The 22,596-nt window shown below is 38.7% G+C and overlaps 1 protein-coding gene across 1 annotated transcript in view; it reads right to left on the bottom strand.

Moving 5' to 3' along the window:
* The window catches only part of SLC35F1 (solute carrier family 35 member F1), a 407,499-nt gene that overhangs the window by 117,344 nt on the left and 267,559 nt on the right, over positions 1–22,596 (bottom strand). The gene's annotated exons all lie outside the window — the stretch shown is intronic.

Genomic DNA, 22,596 nt, shown 5'->3' on the forward strand with positions numbered 1-22,596 from the left:
TTAATTGGAACACTTGACAGTCTCAGCAAAGATGGTGAGGGGGAAAGAAATGGTAACAAAAACATGTCTCAGAATGTGAGTGCTCCATTTGACAGAAAAGCATTTTCAGCCATGTCATTTTGAGAAAGGGGACAGAAGAGAGGTAACATTCACGTGTCTGCCTTGTGCAGGGTGTTGGTACATAAATTATCTCATTTAACAGATTTTGCTCGGTGACAGAGAGCGTGGGCAGTGAACAAATCCCAACTTGTACACATCAGGGAAAAATGCGATCTTTCCAAAAGGCAGCTGGTTGAGATGGAAGGAAAGGGACAGCTGGACAGAAATAATGGGATTGATATGGGAAAAAGGGGATGTCTGGAGGGAAATGGTAGTCTATAGAAAATATCTGCCCATGCCAGCTTTAGAAGATAGCCCAAAGCCCTGGGAAGCTGGCTTTGGTTCAAGTTGTCTAGGAAACTTATCATAAGCCCTTAGCAGTTCACCAGACAGGAAAAGTTGTACCTTTATTTAGTTTGTGGGGAGAGTTCCCCGAGTTCATCAAGTCCCCTGGGCCAGATCACCGTGGCCTCATTTAGGCAATGTGGGCTGCCCGTCTCAATCACCTTTCTACCCCTAACACCTTGCTTGGTACCTTGTCAATAAAAGCAACTCATCAAATGCTTATTGAATTAATGCCACGAACAGTTAAAATATTTATTTTTCATTTGAAAACTGGGCAGACTCTTTCACAGTAAATGTAGTTAATATGAAGTACTTATATTTTCTTAGGAATAGTTAAAAAAGAGAAGACCGGAAACTGGGAAGAAGGGAAAAGAGTGACGTAGATGGTACAAAAGGAACAGATGATTTTGCAAAACAGCTTGGGGCACTGGGTAAGATAAAGGAAGCTGAAGCAAAGTATATTTTGATGCCCTGGAACTGTACTGCTGAGAGTTATCTGGGTTTCAAATAAGAGTGGCCGCTGCCCTTTTATTTCCATACACATATACTGAGTGCCTTTTTCTGTATTGGGCTTGGTAGCACGATGGAATAAGAATTCTTTCTCCTCTCGCAGAGCTCAGATTCTAGATGAGGAGCATTCTAGAGAATGCCTCTAGAGAGGCATTTGGTGGTGGTGGTGGTGGTGTGGATGTCTAGAAAGCAATTCTGGGTCTGGATAGGGTGACTCAGGGAGGCCAAGAAGGCCACGTGACTATATCCTCTGTCTTACGTCCTCTGACATGAGACCACTGAGGATAGAACTTATGCCAACTGACATTATATCCTGCAGGTAAGTGGCAGAATAAAGTTGTCATGTGGGCACATCAAATCTTTTTTTTTTTTTTTTTTTTTTTTTGAGGAGGAATAAAGTAGAGTTGAATACAGATTAAATGTTATGGATTTTGGGGGGAGGTGGGAGACAGGATTTGAATCTCTTCATTCTAGACATATGTGTGGAGTCCTAATACGTGCCAGACATGGTGTTTGTTGTAATGAACAGAAGAGAGCCAATCTTTGACATCATAGAACTTAAATCATACAAACTCAGAGGAGGGCTCACACACTCAAATGCCTACTGAATAAGAAGCAGATGGATTGTGACCAGCTGGAGGGTGCCCGTCTTACCTCGGGCGGGGGGGTACAGTTCACTTCTTGGGATTGAAACCAGTAACCAAAGGGTTAATGGGACTCATAGGCCAGCTGCAGACTAATAAGTGTAGCTGAAACTTCTTCCCCAGACCTCTTTTCGTTTGCCTTTAAATTTCCCTGACTCTCCTCCTTCAGGGAGGCAGATTTCAGGCTTGCTCCCTCATCTCATTTGGCTGCCTCTTGAATAAACCCTTTCCTTGCTGCATACTCAGTGTCTCAGTGATTGGCTTTGCTGCATGTTGGGCAGATAAATATGAATTCAATTACAGATTTGGGGAGCCAGCCAGGAGCTCTTTGCCCATGGTTCATCCATGCCAGCTGGTAATGGGAATCCTGTGACAAGTCCAAGCAACCGCCTAGGTTCTTTGTCTCAGGGACTGTCCTCAGGGCCCCACTCTGACTGGATGCCATCAACCTTTAGTGCTTAATTTAACCTTTTTGGCAAGGAAATGGGTTTGGGTTTGGATAGATGTCTCTTGGTGAGTGCTTCATGTGTAATGGCATGTTGGGAGCTTATTTCTTCCTTCCATTTGCTCTGGCTTTCTTAGATTTCTTCCTCCCATTGGGTTGCCTCCAAAAAAGGAAGTTTTGCTTCTCTTAGCCTCCTTTTCTGGCTTAATTAAGTTTGGCTGGAGGAGGGGGGTGTCTAGGTGGCTCAGTCGGTTAAGCGTCTGACTTAGGCTTAAGTCATGATCTCGTGATGTGTGAGTCCGAGCCCCGTGTTGGGCTCTGTGCTGACAGCTCGGAGCCTGGAGCCTGCTTCAGATTCTGTCTCACTCTCTCTCTGCCCCTCCCCACGCTTGCACTCTGTCTCTCTCTCTCTCTCTCAAATATAAATAAACATTTAAAAAATTAAAAAAAAAAAATTAAAAAAGTAAAAAGGTTGGCTAGGAAGCTGTTTAGTTCAGTTGGTAAAGCTCTGACTTTTAGGGAGGAACTAGAAACTAGGAAGATGTTAGTTTCCGTTGGTGAAGCCTGAACCTTGGGGGAGGTGAACCAACCCTACAGGTGGTACTTCGGGCTTCATTTAGTTTATTTGTTGCTACAGCTTTTGAATAAGACCAACTGTGTTCTATGGGAAAATGGGAAATGATAATTTAATTCTCACATGCATTTTGTCTGTATTCTCCAAAATTGGGCAATGTTTAGTTACTAACCTAAGAAAAGGAAAAAAAATGATTTTTTTTTTTTTTGTAATACTACTTGGCCACAGTACTCATTAGACTCTGGAGAAAAATAACTAACCAATCCATACATCATAATACCATCTTAAAATTAGATTTGTTTTATAAAAGGGAGATATTTGGAAATTGAGCCTTTAATATCCTTTCCACAAATATTAGTAAAGCAAAGGCTTTAAGATTTTGTTTGCTTCTTGTTTGTATATTTCTATATGTGTGTCCATGTATGTTGTAATTGTGAGATATTTTCTCCACCTCTGGGTGGTATTGTTAACATTAATTTGTAAAAGTTCTATTTAGTTGGTTTAAAGGCAAACACTTCTAAGAAGTGGGCATTCTAAAATTCAGAAAAATGGAAACTAATCCAAGTGGTTTCCAAGTTCATGTGACCTGGTCTATATTAAAACTAATTTAGGGTTGTTGCTTTAATTAAAGTGAGTATCTTTAGAGTTGCTAGCATTGGATGTAGAACTCTTGTTCTGCCTCTATTTATGAAAAGTCAGGTAAGTTTATGTTCTCCATTGAAAAATTTGTCAGAAAAGAATAAACCCTATGGCATTTGTCTTTCAACCACCACTTTTGCCTTTGTATTTATGAGTCTGTTTCTACTTTGTTTTGTTTGTCCATTTGTTTTGTTTTTTTGGGAAAAAATTAGGAATAATTCTAATAAGTGTAATTAAGACTACTGGAAACAACTCACTATGCAAGGAAAGTGAGACTAATTCTTTAAAGAGGAAAAACAGGACAAAATCTAAGTGTAAAAAGGAAAGTTGTAGAACATTGAGGAGGGAATCTTTGGAAAGGAATTTTGTGCATTGTCTGGACTAAGATTATGAAGATTGTTATGTAAAGAAGCTTATTAGGGAGTGATCACCACTTGGGAAAAACAAGGGAGACTAAGAGAGCGAGATTAGGCAGAAGCTGAGCAGTGATACAGTAGCAACAGAAGCCTCGGGTGATTCTCCGAGGAGTTCCAAAGGTTAGATTACCCTTCAGAACCATCCTAAATTGTGGCTAAAGGGCTGGACTTTTACACCCTCATATTGAATAGTCATTTGATGTGACCACCTGTGAAGAGGGCACAACCTGGGCAAGGCCGCTGTCTTCAGTCAAGGCGATCCATGATGGCATCTGAGAGATGAGAGCTGTTGGCAGAATCCTCATAGCTAAGAGCCTTTCTTTCCTGATGGGGATTCTGGTCAGCACATCACAGAATCACCACAAGAACTCAGATCCAGGCAGTGCCCTGTATGTGTCTCAATAAGTATATGGCAGGGAGGAAAAAGGGAAGAACCACATAATTTTTAAAAAATTTCACCTTGCTGGAATGAATGAGTTTTAATATCAGAAGTACACCAGTATAAGACTGGAATTTGATTTTTTCTATCTGTAATCCTGTTTATGTGCTTAAAATCTTGAGATATTTCTGACAAACTTCCCCAAAGTCAACTTATAAACAAAGTCTTTTTGAGTAACCAGGCTTATTTGCTTGGTATGTCAAATTATATGGGAAGCACTGTCAAATAAGTCATGATAGAATCTTCTTAGGTTATATTTTATGAGTAAGTGCTATAACTATTCCAGAAATTATATAAAATTCCTAAGTCTTTGATATATATAATGTCATCATTTGTAATTCTGATTATTGAAGTGTATGTATGTCATAGGGTTTCCTTGTCAATTGCATTGTAATGACCAATATGTCTCATACCTTTAAGATCATCAAATTAAGAATTTTCCAAACTAATGGGAAAACTATATTCAAACGGAACAAAAATCAGTAACATGAAACTGAATGAACTGAGGAAGATGATTATAATTTTTTATGACTCGTGTTTGAAACACTCCTGGTTCTCCAATGTTTGCCCTTCTATAAGAAGAAAACTTTTTCTCTTTATTTATGACTTAAATATTCCTTTGTAAGCAAATGTGAAACATTTATCTTTATGTCCCTACCTGACCCATCCAGAATTCAGAAACTCTCAGTGAGTATCCTGAGATGTATTTATTTGCATGAGTTCAATAAGAATCCGTTCTCCTTATGGCAGGACACAAGTGGAAACATTTTGTTACCATGGCTTTGACTGCAAGGTCCTATTTGAGGTTGACATGCACAGAATCAGATACGACCAGACAACCTTGAGGAACTAAGGTTGACTTTATGGACCCAATGAAGCTCCTTGGGAAAATCGGCCTGGTACTTTGCTTACAGGGTTTCCAGTGGCCTCACCAGGTAAGCAAAGAAAGTTCCTTCCTGGCAAGTGCAGGTACCGCAGAAGATTCTGGGGACCTTAAAGAGCAAGGAATTTACCCAAATCTTTAGGTTTGTAGGTGAAGTCCGATGGAAAGTATTTGACTTCGCTCTTAGCCTTGAGGCTGTTAAAAGTTCAACCTCCAATTTCTTATGAAAAGTTCCAGCAAAGCAGATTTTAAAAAAAATGGGGGGGGGGAGCACCTGGGTGGCTTAGTCGGTTAAGCTTCCAACTTTGGCTCAGTTCATGATCTTGAGGTTCGTGAGCTCAAGCCCCACGTCGGGCTCTCTGCTGACAGCTAGGAGCCTGGAGCCTGCTTTGGATTCTGTGTCTCCCTCCCTTGCTTGCACTCTGTCTCTCTCTGTCTCAAAAATAAATAAACATTAAAAAAATTTAAAAAACGAGAACAACCTAAATCACCAATCACTATTCTTGCTGCACTTCTATAAATAATTAGGTCAAGTTTGTTAAACTGGACTTATTTTATAAATGAATTAGTATTAATTTGCCTATATTTGGTGGAAATGAGGGTGATTTTAGAGAGATTATGTTTCTGTAACCCCTTCTGTGGATGTTAGATTCTAGCTCTGATCAACTGTCTTTGAGTATTTGTTGTTCATTTATAAAACTGGGCTGGGTCCTGAATTCTTTTGATTGCCTCCAATACCTGGCTATGAGTCCCCAGAATAAAGTTTCTAATTTTTTCCCATTCTCTTGACTTGAAATCATTGAGAACTAAAATTGTTCTTTTTTTTCCCCCAAAGCCCTGTAAACTGAAGCTGGAGAACTTGAGGTAAATTTCAGAGAAAATTGCCAAAATAGCTCACTTTTACCTGTTGTCATATGGGCCACTCAGAAAGATCACCAGAACAAGTTTATTCCAGCTGTCCTGATTTGATGGACCTGCCACTGGAAAACCCAGACATTGAGCTATTCATGGATGGGAGCAGTTTTATGGATCGAGGACAATGAACTGCCAGATGCAGTGGTGACCCATCAGCTATTGTCTACCGCTGAGGGCACAAGAAATCACACTGTTTGCCCAGGGAAACAGTTTGGGACCCTCAATACAAACACTCCAATACAAAGACTCATAATGGCTTTAAAACTAGACATAAAGAAGAGCTAAAGAAAGGAGATTTGGACACCATGATGGCACTAAAGCTGGCTGGAAATATAATGAACAAGAAATAATCCTAATCCCAGAATATCTTTTGGAAAAAATAGTCATATTCACCAAAGCACCAATTATGGGTAAGATACCACTCCCCAGTGGATCCAGAAATATACTGTTGGTCCCAATCTTCAGAGAACTATTTAAAAGATAGTCCAGAGTGCCTGGGTGGCTCAGTTCATTAAGCATCAGACATCAGCTCAGGTCACAATCTCACGGTTTATAAATTCAAGCCCTGCATTGGGCTCTGTGTTGACATCTCAGAGTCTGGAGCCTGCTTCAGATTCTGTGTCTTCCCCTCTTTCTCTCTGCTCCTCCCCCCGCTCACTCTCTGTCTCTTTCTCTCTCTCAAAAATTAATAAATATAAAAAAACTTTTTAAAAAACAGAGTCCAAAAAATGTGGCAATTGTGCTAAAACAATCCTAAGACTGGGCACACACCAGTACTCAAAGATACACAAATTGGAGACAGCAAACCTAGTGAAGCCTGGCAGACAGACTTTACCATGATGCCAGAATATTTGCTAGTATTTGTAGATACATTTACAAGTTAGACTGAAACTTTTCCATGCCATGCAGAGAAGGCCTTGTAGTTGTCAAAAAACTTTCAAGCAACCAACTGAACTTGGGAAAAGGCCTCACCAGTTGCCTTGCTCTGGGTAAGAACGGAAACTAGAAGTAGACTTGGTCTAAGTCTCTATAAATATTACAAGGAAGACCCTTTCTACACTCTTTTCAAGACTTAGGAGCTCCTGATGGGGCTTACATTAGAGATTTGGATACTACTGGGTGCGTTTGACCTTTGGGAAACACTCTGTTATATAAGTTTGCTTCCAACAAGTTGATGTACCCTACAAACGTGCCCCTTTTACCGCCTGCATCCTGGAGACTTGGTGTTATTAAAGATCTAGAAAAGCAAGCACCCAGAGGACCAACTCCAACCTCACTGGATAGGACCTTAGGAGGTATTACTGATCACCAATTCTTCAGCAACACTAAAGGGAATTGAGCCATGGATTCACCATGCTCAAATTAAGCTGGTTCCACAGGAGTCCACAGACTCCCTCCACCTTGCTGCAAGGAGAAAATCAGAAAGAACAGAACCCTGCACAGACCAGCAAGCTTCAGATGGACTTGAAACTACTATTTAGGAGAGTTGGTCCAAAGAAATCAATCAATAAGTAACTAATAACCTGTGACCTCTATAAATATTTCCCTTGGAAATATGAATATTTAACTGGCTTTTGATATTTAAGACCTTGAACAAAAGGCCTTAGACTTTTTGGCCAGAGTAGTTTTAAATAATACAATTGCTTTAGATTATATTATAGCAGGACAAAGAGATGTTTGTGTAGTAGGTAATTCATCATACTGCACGTATATTACAAAATAAAACAACAAGCTACTTGGTTATAGCAAAGCTCCCCTAAGGCCCTAGACTCAAGACTGTTTTTCAGGATTCCCTGAGGAATTAGGTCAGTCTTACTAGGATTAAAAAATGTTGTATGAGAACTATTAACTAAAGTTCAAAAATTTTGGCGATGCAGAATGTTGAGTTTCAATGTGGAACTAGAGACTATTTCCAGATGAGTGTAGAAAGGTTCATTCCTCTAACCCTGATTCTTGCCCATTTCAGCAGAAGTGACTAGAGTGGGCATCATCCCAATTCCCTCAGGAATGAGGAATGATTAAAAGATAGTGGGGAATGGAACTGCTAACCAAGGGGTTAACAGGACTACTGAGCACAGCTGCAGCTTTATATCCAGACTTCTTTCCACTTGCCTTTACATGTCTCTCCTTCAGGGAGGCGGATCTGATCTGAGGCTTGTTCTCCCATTTCCTCATTGGGCTGCTTCTTGAGTAAATCCTTTCCTTGCTGCATATTGGATGTCTCAGGGACAGGCTTTTCTGTGCCAAGGGCAGACAAACTTGGGGTAGCATATGGGATGGCTGCTATCAGCCAGGCCAACCTCCTGCCAAGTCGGATTTTTCTTTTCTTTTCTTTTCTTTTCTTTTCTTTTCTTTTCTTTTCTTTTCTTTTCTTTTCTTCCCTTTTGTCTTCTATTCTTTCTCTCTTTCTTTTTTTCCTTCCTTCCTTCCTTCTTTTTAAAATTTTTAATATTTATTTTTGAGAGAGACAGAGAGACAGAGAGAGACACACACAGAATCTGAAGCAGGCTCCAGGCTCTGAGCTGTCAGCACAGGGCCCAATGTGGGGTTTGAACTCAAGAACAGTGAGATCATGACCTGGGCAGAAGTCGGATGCTTAACTGACTGAGCCACCCAGGTGCCTCCTTTTTTTTCTTTTTCTTTTTTAAAAAAATTTTAATGTTTATTTATTTTTGAGAGAGAGAGAGAGAGAGAGAGAGAGAGAGAGAGACAGAGTGTGAGCAGGGGAGGAGCCCAGAAAGAGGCAGTCCAGATATGATTTTCAATAGGAGTTGAAATACCATACTTTTACATGAACTGTTCTCACTTTTTAAAATGTCCCCAACTGACTCAAATTTTTATAAACATTGTGTGGGCCAAACACAATACCATCTATAGTCCAGATTTGGACTTAGTATGCCAGTTTGTCATTTCTATGTTAAACAATTCTAGTGAATCATTTGTAAAAAGAAGAATCAGGGTACTTACTACCTGAAGCCATAAAGGTAGTCAAAGAATGCTTCCCTGAAGCATCTACATCAAAGTTACTACATGGGGGTACCTGGATGGCTCAGTTGGTTAAGCACCCCACTTCGGCTCAGGTCATGACCTCCTGGTATGTGGGTTTGAGCCCCATATCGGGCTTTCTTCTGTCAGCACAGAGCCTGCTTCAGATCCTCTATCCCCCTCTCTTTCTGCCCCTCTCCTGTGCTCTCTGTCTCTCAAAAATAAATAAATATTAAAAAAAAGTTACTATAAGAAGCACTTGCTTACATTATTTGATTTTCATTTCCTGTTGGCTTTTATGGCTAGCTACTATTTTGAAATTCTTTATTCTCTCCCTGTTATCTTTTCCTGTTCCTTCCACTTCTGCTATTTTATTGCCTTGGTGGGGGAACAGTGGCAGGGCCAGTACAGAATTAGCTTGCAAGTCTTTCTGGCTTTTATTTACCCAAAGCTTAAAACTTTAACAGGAGTACTTAACAGAAGAGGTATAAGGAAGAAGGATTTTTTTTTTTTTTTTTTTTTTTTTTTTTTTTTTTTTTAGTATATGCAGAGCCTTGGATAACCCATGTGAAAAAGTAGCACTTGTTTCCTGCCCCAAGCAAGAAAGAAATTCCTCCCAGGCTGGGAAGAGGTAGGAGAAGGAAAGAAACAACAATGGACTTCAGAGCAGTGAAGATTCTGGCTCTGCTTCTTGCTAATGCCATCACTGTGCATTCAGGCAGGAGAGTCTGTAAGCAACTGAAAGAATATAACTGTACCCCAAACATGGCATCAGAAGCTGCTGAGAGCTAATGGCCAAGCAAGAGCCATGCAGACAGGTAATTCAATGGAAATGCCTTCTCCTGGTCACCCATGACTATGACCATAGAACCTCTGTGCCACCTCTGACCCTGGAAGAGATCTTAGAGCCATGGCATAGCCCTAAATGTAGGGGAGAACCCCAAGTACAATCGGTGTGATGTTTTTTTCCTCCTCACCAATGGTAGTTAATGTTAAAACAGACTGAGTCACAGAAAATATGAAGATGTATTACTTCCTCCAAATCGGAGGATGTGGATTAAAATTCAAACCCACAACAGGCTTTAGTTATAGACAGCACACGGTAAAGTGTCCATGCTTTCATATAAAGTCCTTTAGAAATGCCCCCCTTTTTCAAAAATACGGATTAGGAAACATTCTTTTGTCACTAATTCAATCTCCTGACCCTGAGAGACTCCAAAAACAATTTCTGCTGTACACCGCTCTAGAAATTCAAGTGCAGAACACTCTTTCCATTGGAGGACTAATGAGGAGAAGCAGGAAGAGTGGAGTTTGTTCATTTGTTCTACTCAGAGCACAGTCTCTGTGTGCTGATGAGAGATGGCCTTTAGCCATGTTATTGCCCTTTAACAGAGTACCGGGGAGTGATTCTATGCTGTGATAAAGCCTGGGAAACCCCTTGTATTACATTTCCAGAAATTCTGATCTGTGTGTTAGAGTCAGGTATCCCATCATCTAGAAACCCTTTTGAGAGTCTTGCTCTTAATAATTATTCCAGGACATGGGACATAATGTGGTTCAGTCTTAGGCAAGCTGGGATGTATGGTCATACTAAACGTACTATGGGGCAATCCTCTCACGGTATGTTACACTGTGGTTTGTTCTCTGCATTGTCAGGAAAGCATCACATCCTAGAAAACTGCTAGAAATTGCTGATTTCTAAGTAACCCAGAGGAACTGGAACCAATAACTAGGCTGAGCCACATGCTGGTCCACTAGCAAATGAAAGCTCAAAGAATAGAGAATACTTTTACCTCTTGCTTGAAAGAAGGACTTCAAATAAATTATTTTTGAAAACCCATAAAAGAAAAGAAACACAAGAATATGAAGAGAATAAAGATAGATTTATGGCAATTTGCAAAATGCTTCCGTTGATAATTAATCCAGAGTCCTTTGTAGACATTAGGCCTACTGCACCCTCTTCCAGGAGAGCATCTCTAGGTAGGTTGGCTCTTCTTGAGTTACCTAGGCGGGGATTCTAGGTAATGAGACTTTATCAGAAAGAACATGCTTGGATTCCAAGGATATGTTTTGAAATGAGTGTTTCTTGATGGTCACTGTTGAGCACTACTATCCACTCTTAGCATTGTTATTTCACGGGATCTATCCAATTTTTCTCTAAAAAGCAATTTCTTCTTCCATGCATGTCTTAACACCATGAAAAATTTTGCTCTGACACTGTCACCCTCTGTCATCAATAATGGCTCTCAACTATCCAGGTGGAATTCACCTCTCACCTTAACTTCAGAGGGGAATTTTAGCTTAAACTGTGACCACAAAATTCACAAACACATGTCATCCAATCATTCGCTATCTGTCATGGGTTTCAAAGGCACCTCGTAAGCTTTAGAAAATAAAGATCTTCACCGCTGGTGGTATTTCAAGACATCTGGTGTTCCCATGATGGATTGCAGCAATCTCAGCCAGGCAGTTTCTCTTACTTTGAAATAGATTTTGAGAAAGGTGTTTAAAGTTTTAGAGTCAGACCAAAGAGAAATCCTTCCAGGGCAAAAGCATTTCCAAAGAACCAAACCAAAACAATAAGAGGCTTTAGTTGATTCATTTGAACAAATAATCATGAGAATTACCTAAGCTTCACTATAAGGGTCTTTAAGAATTAAATGTGATCAGGAAAAAGTACCACCAAGGTGATTTTACTCTATAGGGCTTTGATAATTCTATACGAGTATAATTTTGTTACAAATATTTTTGTGCATAGTGCACATTATCTATATGTAAACAAGTCTCATTTCATAACAAGAAATAATATAGAATGCCTACATCCATTTACTTCTTAAATTTTTTCTTAATGTTTATTTATTTTTGAGACAGAGAGAGACAGAGCATGAATGAGGGAGGGTCAGAGAGAGGGAGACACAGAATTGGAAGCAGGCTCCAGGATCTGAGCCATCAGCACAGGGCCCCACGCAGGGCTTGAACTCATGGACTGAGAGATCATGACCTAGGCCGAAGTCAGACGCCTAACCGACTGAGCCACCCAGGTGCCCCTACATCCATTTACTTCTTAATTGCTTACAAAATGGTTCTTAATGCTTGGGTTTATTAATGTCTTGGGTTTATTCTGTACTGTATTGAATTTCGTAAGGCCAAATAAAGAATAAGAAAGATGATAATAAAGGACAAGTATAGAATATAATGAAATAGAAAGGAAAGACAGAGGAAGTATCATCCAAGTCAAAAGTTGTTTCTTTAGGAAAATAAAATTAGCAAGCATACATTACAATATTTCTTGATCTATCCATTATTGAGTCACCTTAAAACCTCCCACTTTGATGGATCAATTTTTATGTTATCTAATTTGAGTCTATATTACAAGGTGTTGGAGTGCCTGGGTGGCTCAGTCGGTTGAGCGTCTTACTTTGGCTCAGGTCATGATCTCACGGCTCGTGGATTCGAGCCCTGCATTGAACAGCCCAAGCTCTGCTGACAGCTCCAAGCATGGAGCCTGCTTTGGATTCTGTGTCTCTCTGCTCCCCGGCCACTCACGCTCTGTCTCTTTCTCTCACTCAAAAATAAACATTAGAAAAATTTATGTTACAAAGTGTTTACATGCTTAAGATTGTTTAACTTTTTGATAAACTAAACCTCTAATCAATAGGTGGTAGGCTTTCTCATCACTAAGTAATATTTTGTCTTAAAGTTTTTATCAAATATATTTTATCAAATATAGCCACAGCTCTTTTCATTTAGTGGCTTTCCAGTTTATTTTTCCACTCTTTGCTTTCAAGATTAAAAAAACAATCTTTCCATTTTTAGGTGTATCTTTTATAATCATCATACAGCTAGAATTTTAAAAAATTCATTGTGATGACTGTCGTTTTAAAGTGGCAAGGTTTGTGTATTTACAGATTGTGATTTCTGATAAATCTCTACTGATTTTTGCCATTATTTTTCGACTTACTTGTCTCATATATTGTTTCTTCTCCTTGCTGTATTTCCCTTTTCTTGAATTTATTGACTTTCACTCCCTCATTTCACTGTCTTCCCTCTAACAGCTTTTAAATTATGTGTTCTATTTCTATTCTTTCAGTGGTTACTTAAGAAATGTTACATCCTAGGGGCACCTGGGTGGCTCAGTTAGTTAAGCATCCAACTTCAGCTCAGATCATGATCGCACGGTTCTGAATTCTAGCCCTACATGGGGCTCACTGTTGTCGGCATGGAGCCTGCTTCATATCCTTGGTCTGCCTCTCTTTCTGCCCCTCCTCTGCTCGCTCTCTCTCTCTCTCTCTCTCTCTCGATTTTGCACAGTGAATATTTGCATAGACATGGCTTCGTGTGCACCATTTTATTTATTCACCATTATTTCTTCTATCTTAGACCTTTGTAAAATCATATTCATTTTCCTGAAGTATATCCTTTGTCATACTGAAAGTTGGTTAGTAGTAAACTCTATCTGTGAGAAAATATCTTTAGTATACCCTCTTTTTTTAAAGGACTGCTTTATTGTATATGTAATTACAGGTTTTATTTTCTCTGAACAGTTGAAAGGCACACTTAATTTTCTGTGTTTCATTGTCGCTCATCTAATTGTTATTCTTTTGTGGATAGTCCTTATTTCCTCTTTTGTTATGTTTAAGACCTTGTCTTTTCTTTGGTATTCTGCAGCTTTATTATGATGTGTCTGGATGTGGTTTTGTTTTTATTACCTTGCTTTGCTTTCACTGGATTTTCAGGACCTAGGGATTTGGTTCTTTCATTAACTCTGGAAACTCTTTTGCCATATTATCTCTTTGGTGCCTCTCTCCCTTTCTGCCCATAATAATCTTCTAGAATTCAAGTTCATGTTGCACATTCTCCACTCTCCATGTCCATTTAAATCTGTTTCATGTTTTTATCCTGTGCTGCATCCTGCATAAGTTTTTAAGAATTAACTTTCATTTTGCTTATTATTTCTTACGAAGATTGGCTCTTTTGTTTAACCTTTATACTAACTTCCTAATTTCAATTATTATATTTTTCATTTCTAGAAATCTTATTTGGTTCTTTTTTTTTTTTTTAGACCTACCTAATCAAATTCTGATAATCTTTTTCCTTTGTCATACAATGAAAACCCTCTCTTATTTCTTAAACATATTACACATATTTACTTTAAATTCTTTACCTGGAAATTCCAGTATTTGGAATCGTTACAGGTCTGTTTCTGTAGTTTATTGTTATGCTGGCTGTTACTCATAGTGATTTGTTTTCTTAGTTTGCTTAACTTAAAAATATATATATTAGCTCATATTCCTTAGAACATTCTCTATAGCAGTTTATGAGATGAGATCTTAAAGTGCATTCCTTCAGAGAATCTGTAATTGTCTATGCCAGGCACCTACAGAAACTATTAACCTGAGACTACTTAAAATTACCTTTTAGAGTCAGTGTTTTTGAATTCTTGGAGATAATATGACATCTGGCCCCAAATATGCATGCATGTGGACTTGTGGACAGAAATATCAGGAGAGAATTTACTTCTATTTATTCTGCTCCAACCAGATCAAAGCTCAGACAGGCACGTATCTCCACCTCTTTTTTTTTTTTTTTTTGAAAGAGAGACAGAGTTGGGGAGAGGGGCAGAGGGGCAGAGAGAATCATAAGAAGGCTCCACACTCAGGCTGGAGCCCTATCCCCACAACCCTGGGATCATGACCTGAGCTGAAATCAAGAGCCCACTACTCAACCAACTGAGCCACCCAGGCGCCCGCCCCTCCACCTCTTCTTTTAATGAGACAGATTTCATCCTAGTTTTTCTGCTGAGAGGGTTTCCCTTTGAAAGTCCTGGATTTATTCTAGGTCTCTGATCATACAGCTTATACTTGTGTTCCAGTCCTTTCCTGAATGCCACACTGGTGACCTGTTAAAACCAGTACTCTAAAACTAGATTCTAAACTACCTGTTATATACTTGGGGATAACTAACACCAGTATGAATAGGTCCATCCAGATGATATTGTGGCCTACAGTTCCTATCTGGCTTCCACAAATTCCCGTAAGTTTCCTGTAAAGTCAGTTATGCTTAAAAAAAAGACTTTTAAAAATACTTTATCCCATAATCTTAGGAGTGCCGTACTGGGAAAGGTATTCTCAAAAATATATACTCTATTCATATTTATAAATGAAAAAAATTAGAAATCCTAATATGACATTCTGAAAAGTATTCATTGTTTGGATTCCAGCAACATGAAATGATATTGGAGTCCCGCCTTGGCAAAATATATTAAATAAAGAACTGAAGATAGAAGACTAATTTATTTACAAGATATAGAATTCTTGAAATCAACCCATTCAACAATTTCAATAATAAAACTACTTCTCACTCCAAAAAGGCTTAGAAGACAGGCTCTGTGGTTAGGGTCCTGATCACCAGATCCATGTTTAGAGGGGAAGCATGGTCACATCCCTGTCCCATCAACTTTTGAGATAAGCCTGGCTGCAGCCAGCTTCTCTTTAGTCTCCAGGTATGGGATATAGTAAACATAGATTTAACCAAGAAGGAAAATTAATTTGATCTCTAAGATGACTCAATTCAGTCATGTATATTTTGCACTAAAAAATCATTAAAATTTTTAGTAATGTGGACATTATTATGGCCACTCATAAAAATATTCTTAAGGAGAGTGTTCAAAACTATTTAGTTGTTACCTAAGTTTAGTTTTAAGAGACTAAGTTATAGAACCAACATGGCTGGATCTGATTATATTTCAATCACAGACCCAGGCTTTTAGATCACAAATCTATTCAAAGAGGTACTGAAAAAATCCTGGGAACAAGATAAGAGAGTTACCTTTGGGATAATCTTATATCTTATATCTTATATCTGTGTTGTGATTGTCTGGATCTCCTTATAGGTATATTTCCTTATAGCTCCTTCTTGACCATGGTTAGGATAGGTCTTCACTGAGGCTTTGTGTAGGGTATTTTCTCTTTATCTAGGGTACAATGGAATAAAAACGGAATCTGGGCTTTCTTTATAATTCTCTTTAAATTGCCTGTGATTCCCCCCTTTAAAAACAAATGATAGGAAAGAAGTATCACAAGAAAGATTTATCTAAATTTTATCTACAATTACCTAAAATGAAAAAGTCACTTTTAATGTTAAAAAATAACTTCAGTAAAACATGTTTGTAAATAAAATGGCCAGCTGAATTGAACTACAAAAGTGGAAAAACATGAAAAATTTTTTAAAAAAAAGTAACTACAGAAACACAAGGTCCCAAGCTGAACATATCCTCCCACACATGGGCAAACAACTGGCCACTAAAAACAAGGTGCTCTGACAAGAGAGGCTTAGAGAAAGAAGAGAGGTGGGACATTCTAGGTGGGAAATGAGGGAAAAGGAGGGGCCAGGAGAGTTGATATCCTTCAGAGAAGGATCAAAATCCAAATCACCTCCTAGGAGGTATTGGTATTTAGTAGTATAGATATCTAAGGGACCTGAACAGAAAGGATGAGAAACAGTGATGGGGATCTCATTAGTTGTAGTTCTCAGCTTTCAGGGATACTTGAGTTACAAGGTTGGAAAAGTTACCATTGTACCAGAAGAATATCCACCCCTCACAAAAGCAAGCATGAGATCGTTGTGAGGTTAGGAAAGTTACTGCTGTACCAGAAGAATATCCACCCCTCACAAAAGCAAGTATGAGATCATTGTAAGGCGAGGAAAGTTACTGTTGTACCAGAAGAATATCCACCCCTCACAAAAGCAAGCATGAAATAATTCAACACCCACCTGCCCCACTACTGTCACAAAAGGATGTTTAACATTGTGATACTGGAAGCTAAGGAGTCAAGAGGAATGGAGAATGGCTTTATGAGCATCACTCAACCTAGATGTTTTCTTCCTGCCAAAGGCCAATGTAATCTATGTACCCACTAGCCCTTCATGTGACAGTAATGAAAAGCCACTACTAAGAAGGTAGAGAACTTTTTCCAGAATGCATGGTAAGACACTTAAGAGACTTGGAACCTATAGTAGTAGCAAATTGAAAAGATCATTACCTAGAACACTGGAACTATAATTGGGGAAGATTCTGCTTAAAGTATTAGTATTCATTATTTAAAAAAGAGACTAAGAATTCTTTGTAATTTATGATTAATTTGTCACAGACCAAGGAGAAGAGGAGCTTAAGGACAATAAAGAGAAAGGAAGACACTGGACCAGCCTAGAACAAAGATCACTCTCTCTCCAAAGTTCTGGCATTTTCCCTTTTAAAGTCAAGAGGAAATTCTTTTTTTTTTTTTTTTTTAATTTTTACTTTAGTTTAAAAAAATTTTTTTAAATGTTTATTTTTGAGAGAGAGACAGAGCATGAGTGGGGGAAGAGCAGAGAGAGAGGGAGACACAGAATCTGAAGCAGGCTCCAGGCTCTGAGCTGTCCGCACAGAGTCCGACGCAGGGCTCAAACACACAAACCGTGAGATCATGATCTGAGCAGAAATCAAGAGTCAGATGTTTAACTGACTGAGCCACTCAGGTGCTGCAGGAAAATTCTTAAAGAAATGGACTCCATTCCTTTCATTCTAAGTTTTCACAATGAAACATACAACTATTCCATGCTCCAACTGTAAGGGGAGGACGTGGATGGGCTTATCTCCCAGACTTTCTTAATCATTCCAGTAAGTTCTGATTTCATAGAAGAAATATGACAAAATAAAATTCATCTCAGGTAGGCACAAAGATAGGGAAGCTTGCTCAGAAAAGATGAACTTTTGTCAGTTACTCTATATTTAAGAGTATCTAATTTAGAGTTTCACATTTTTAGGGAGTATGGAGAGATCAAAGAGAGTCTGAAGGTATGCAGTGAAAGCTATGATAAGCATAGAAAATAGGACTTATGAAGAAAGCTTTAAAAGTATCCAGCAGTCCTTAATCAGAGATGGAAAGGTTTCGGTGATTTAATAGGACTTAAGGTGACTTTGAGGATACAAAAGATAATTAGAAAGAAGTAAGTTTATAATACAGGGGAAGAAATTCTGGTCAGGTATCAGAAAAAATAACTTTAACAAGTTAAAAGTTATGGAATTAACTGCTTGGGAAAATGTCTGCCTATAATAAAGATATAGGAGTATGTAAGAAAATCAATCAATTACTTTTTAAATTTGGGATTATTGAAGTTCAAATGAGCTGTGAGTGCAAAAAAAACCCAGATGAAATGCAAGATTAAGCTTTATAAATAAGAATGTAATATTTAGAAAGAAGAAGTGATCTTTCTCCTCCCACTCTGAAAAGCAGAGAAGTAGATACGTGTCTCTCAAAAGGATATGCACTAAATAGAAGAGGTTGAGAGGGGAGTAATCAGAATGGAGAAGGGACGAGTTTTGAGGGACTGGAGATGTTTAGCCTAGAGGAAAAAAAGTGTGTATGAGGTTTGTTTCAAGTATTTCAATGACTGTCTTATAGAGAGGAATTTAATATTCTATGGTCTCATAAAATTGATTTAGGATACTGGGTAACAAAAAAGGAAATGGATTTTGGTTTATTACAAGAAAGAAATTTAATGATCAGGGCAGCCCAAGATGGGATGCATTTCTCTGAAATACAGAGTTCAAAATACTGAAGCACACTCTGAGTTCCTGGCCTGGATATTCTAGAAGTGGAGTCTTTACAATTAGAGTAGGTAACCCTTAAAGTCTCCACCAACAATTTTTTTTTCTTGTCAGTCTTACTATAAACAAACACAAATTATCTTTCTTCTTTGGCTCTATCTGAAATTGGATTAGCCAACCATGAACCATACAGTGACTACAGATACTTTCTCAAGGGTTGCTGAAGTGCTTGGTCAAAAGAAACCACCTCTCCTGATCTTTAGGTATGACTTCTCATCTTCTGCTCCAACATGCTGTTGTGAATACACCCTGGAAAATGGTGATTTAAAAATTGCCAACCAGGGGCTCAGTTGGTCAAGCGTCGAACTTCGGTTCAAGTCGTTATCTTGCAGTCTGTGGGTTCGAGCCCTGCATCAGGGCTCTGTGCTGACACGGCAGAGCCTGGAGCTTGCTTCAGATTCTGTGTCTCCCCCTCTCTCTCTGCCCCTCCCCTGCTCGTGCTCAGTCTCTCAAAAATGAATACACATTAAAAAAAAATTGCCAACCATATTTGTTGATAATATACATGTGTATGCCTATGACAATAATGGTGTTTGTGAAACTGAGGCTTCTTCATGTAACTAAGCTTAAAGATATCTGAGTAATGACATGTAGAGTTACAGAGTATCAGATATCTTTGGTGGCGGGAAACCACATAAAACTCTATGCTTTCTTTGATAACCTAAACAATTATCTCAATGCCATTATGGTAAATTGATTAGAAAATTCCACTCTTTCCAATGACTTTCTTTAAGTTAGAAAGAAAGAGAATATACTGAATTTGCACAAAGTATTGAATTTCTTATTTTTATTCCCAGTGAGGATTCACCATAACAGAGAAAGCCTGAGAAGAATTCTTGATAACTTTTCACATTTCAAATCTAAGAAATGAGATCAAGTGAAGTGGGCCATGTTGAGCTACTCAATGGAGCTTATCTCCAATTTTTAATTTACAGATTTGACTCTGTAGCAGGTAGAAAATGGCATATTTGATTTTACCTTCTCTACTTGTTAGTGATTAAAATTTTTTTACCATTCATTATTTTTACAATAAAAATAAATTGGGATGCCTGGATGGCTCAGTCAGTTAAGCGATCGACTCATGGTTTTGGCTCAGGTCATGATCTCACGGTTTGTGAGTTTGAGCCCCACTTTGAACTCTGTGCTCGCAGTGTGGGGCCTGCTTGGGATTTTCTCTCTCCCTCTCTCTCTGCCCCTCCCCTGCTAGCACTCTCTCTCTCTCTCTAAAGAAATAAACATTAAAAAAACTTTTTTAAATATATAAAATATAAAAATGAAACACTGAAAGGCTGGCATTGCCATAAATATATGACAACACATAACAAATACAACTGGCAGGGTTGACCCTGGTGGGAAGCCATCTTCCCATTTATGTGGCTCTGGTTCATCTCTTATCTCTGCTTCTTACTAGGGATAAGCTTTTTATTTTCCTCCACTTTCATTTATTTATTTCACTTACTTTAATGTTTATTTATTTTTGAGAGAGAGAGAGAGAGTGAGTGGGGAGGGGCAGAGAGAGAGAGAGACAGAAGATCTGAAGCATGTTCTGCACTGACAGCAGAGAGCCCAATGCCGGGCTCAAACTCACAAACCTAACCGTGAGATCATGACCTGAACCGAAGTTGGACACTGAACCAACACTGAGCCACCCAGGTGTCCCTATTTATTTATTTTTTAAAATGTTTATTTGCTTTGAGAGAGAGAGACAGAGAGAGAGAGAGACAGAGAGAGAATGTATTCAAGCAAGGGAGGGGCAGAAAGAGAGAAGGAAAGAATTACAAGCAGGCTCCACACTGTCAGTGCAAAGCCCTACACAGGGCTTGATCCCACAAACCATGAGATCATGACCTGAGCTGAAATCAAGAGTCAGACACTTAACTGACTGAGCCACCCAGGCACCCCTGTCTCCATTTTTAAAGGATACTTTCCTTGTTTGTAGACTTACATGATGACAGGTGTCTCTTTTCTTTCTTTAAGTGCTTTAAAAATATTGTACATTACCTTCCTGCCCCTACCATTTCTGGTGAGAAGTGTTTTTCCCTCAGTGTAATGTATCTTTTCTTTCTTTTGCTGCTTTCAAGATTTTCTCTTTGTGTTTGGTTTTTAGCAGTTTGAACATGATATAACCTAGGTGTAGTTTTCTTTGCATTTATTCTGCTTGGGATTTCCTGAGTTTACTGGATTTATCAGATGCCTTTCAACAAATTTGAAAGTTCTTAACTATTATCTCTTCAAATATTTATTCTGCCTCATTGTCTCTCTCCTCTTGTTCTGGAAGTTCAATAACATGCTGGATAATTTCATATAGCCCCAGATATTCTATTCTGTTTTTCTTCTCTCTCTCTCTCTTTTTTTGCCACTCAGTTTTTTTCTGTGCTTCAATTGGATACTTTGTACTGGCCTATCTTCAAATTCACAGATTGCTTCCTCTGCTAAATCCTACATTTTGATACTGTTTTTTTCCCTCGAATTCCTATTTAACTATTTTAAGAAGTTTCCTGGTCTTTGATGAAATTTCCCATTTCTTCACATGTGTTGCTAGCCTCTTCCACTGGAACTTAAGATTTTGATCATAGTGATTATTTAAAGTTCTCATCTGATAATTATAACATCTATGGTATTGTTAGGTCTGCTTCTCTTGATTATTTTCTCTCTTGACTGTGTGTCACATTTTCTTGCTTCTTCACCTGTCTAGTAATTTTTATTGTACTTGGATATTTTGTATAAAATAGCAGCAGATACTTAAAGGAAAAATTTTTACTTTCAAAAACAGAATATCCTTTTTCTGTGTCAGGCTGCTTGACTGGAGGACTAAAGCAATCTGATCGTTGGGACTGGGGTTTCTTACGGCTTTAGTTTGACTTAGTTCAGTACTGACTTAAAATATTTTGAAAGCAGGATCAGTACTTACTCTTCTTCAGGACTTGAGGTCTGAGTATTGGTGAGATTCTGGCGATCTCTTTGCACTTTATCCTTAGGTACCAATTTTCTGAACCATGAAAAATATACCTTTACTTTACAATTCAGTTGACTACTGTTGGGTTTCTGGGGGATTCTCTTTGCTCTCGTGTCCTGTAGTAAGCTTTTTACACTATTGAAATCTCTCCCTGCCTGGAGTGTCTCAGAAGTATTTCCCTCAACTCTCTTGCCATGCCTCGAGTCCTTGGCAGCTGAAAGTCTGAACTGCTTCTGGCTCATTTCTCTCAGATCTCCTGTACTGCCCTTTTCCACCTTCAAAACATGGGTGTCACGCACTTGAGAAGGCTCCACACACATCAGGAGAAGCTCCTTTAGTTTTTCTGTGCCACTTCTCAGTCTCTGGTATACATGCCTAGCACTAGGCAAAGACCTATGGAACACAGTTTGTACGTATATATAAAACTGCTCTGTGGTTGGGATACTTTAGAATATAGTCTGCCACACCAGCTCATGTGAGTGCATTAAAACTTAAAGTTTTTGCTGTTTTTTCCTTACCTCTCTTTTTGTGGATTCTTTCTCTTCTCGCTCTGCCAGGGATGAGATAAACTGAATCTTTTCTCTCTTACAAAGGGAATTTTCTGGAATTTCACACATTTGGATTTCTTTGCTTCCTTAGCTTTATACGTTTTTGTTGTTGGAGTGAGGGTGATGGTCTTTTGTGTCTAGTTATATCCTAAACAGGAGCCACTAGGGGTGCCTGGGTGGCTCAGTCAGTTAAGCATCCAACTTCGGCTCAGGTCATGATCTTGCAGTTCATGGGTTCAAGCCCATGAACCGTTGAGCTCTGTGCTGACAGCTCAGGACCTGGAGCCTGCTTTGGATTCTCTGTCTCCCTCTCTTTCTGCCCCTCCCCCTGCTCATGCTCTATCTCTATCTCTCAAAAATAAACAATGTTAAAAAAAATTTTTAAACAGAAGCCACTATATAATTTTTGATAAGTTAATTAATCTCTCTGAGCCTCAGTTTCTTCATATATAAAATGACCTATACAATGGTTGTAAGGCTTAAGTATGTTGTAGTTATACTGTATATTTTCATTTCCTTCCTTTTTTTCCTTTGGGGTGGTACTTGAAA

Source organism: Panthera pardus, unplaced genomic scaffold (assembly GCF_024362965.1).
Source record: "Panthera pardus isolate Hobbes unplaced genomic scaffold, ASM2436296v1 HiC_scaffold_17, whole genome shotgun sequence".
Lineage (NCBI taxonomy): Eukaryota > Metazoa > Chordata > Mammalia > Carnivora > Felidae > Panthera > Panthera pardus.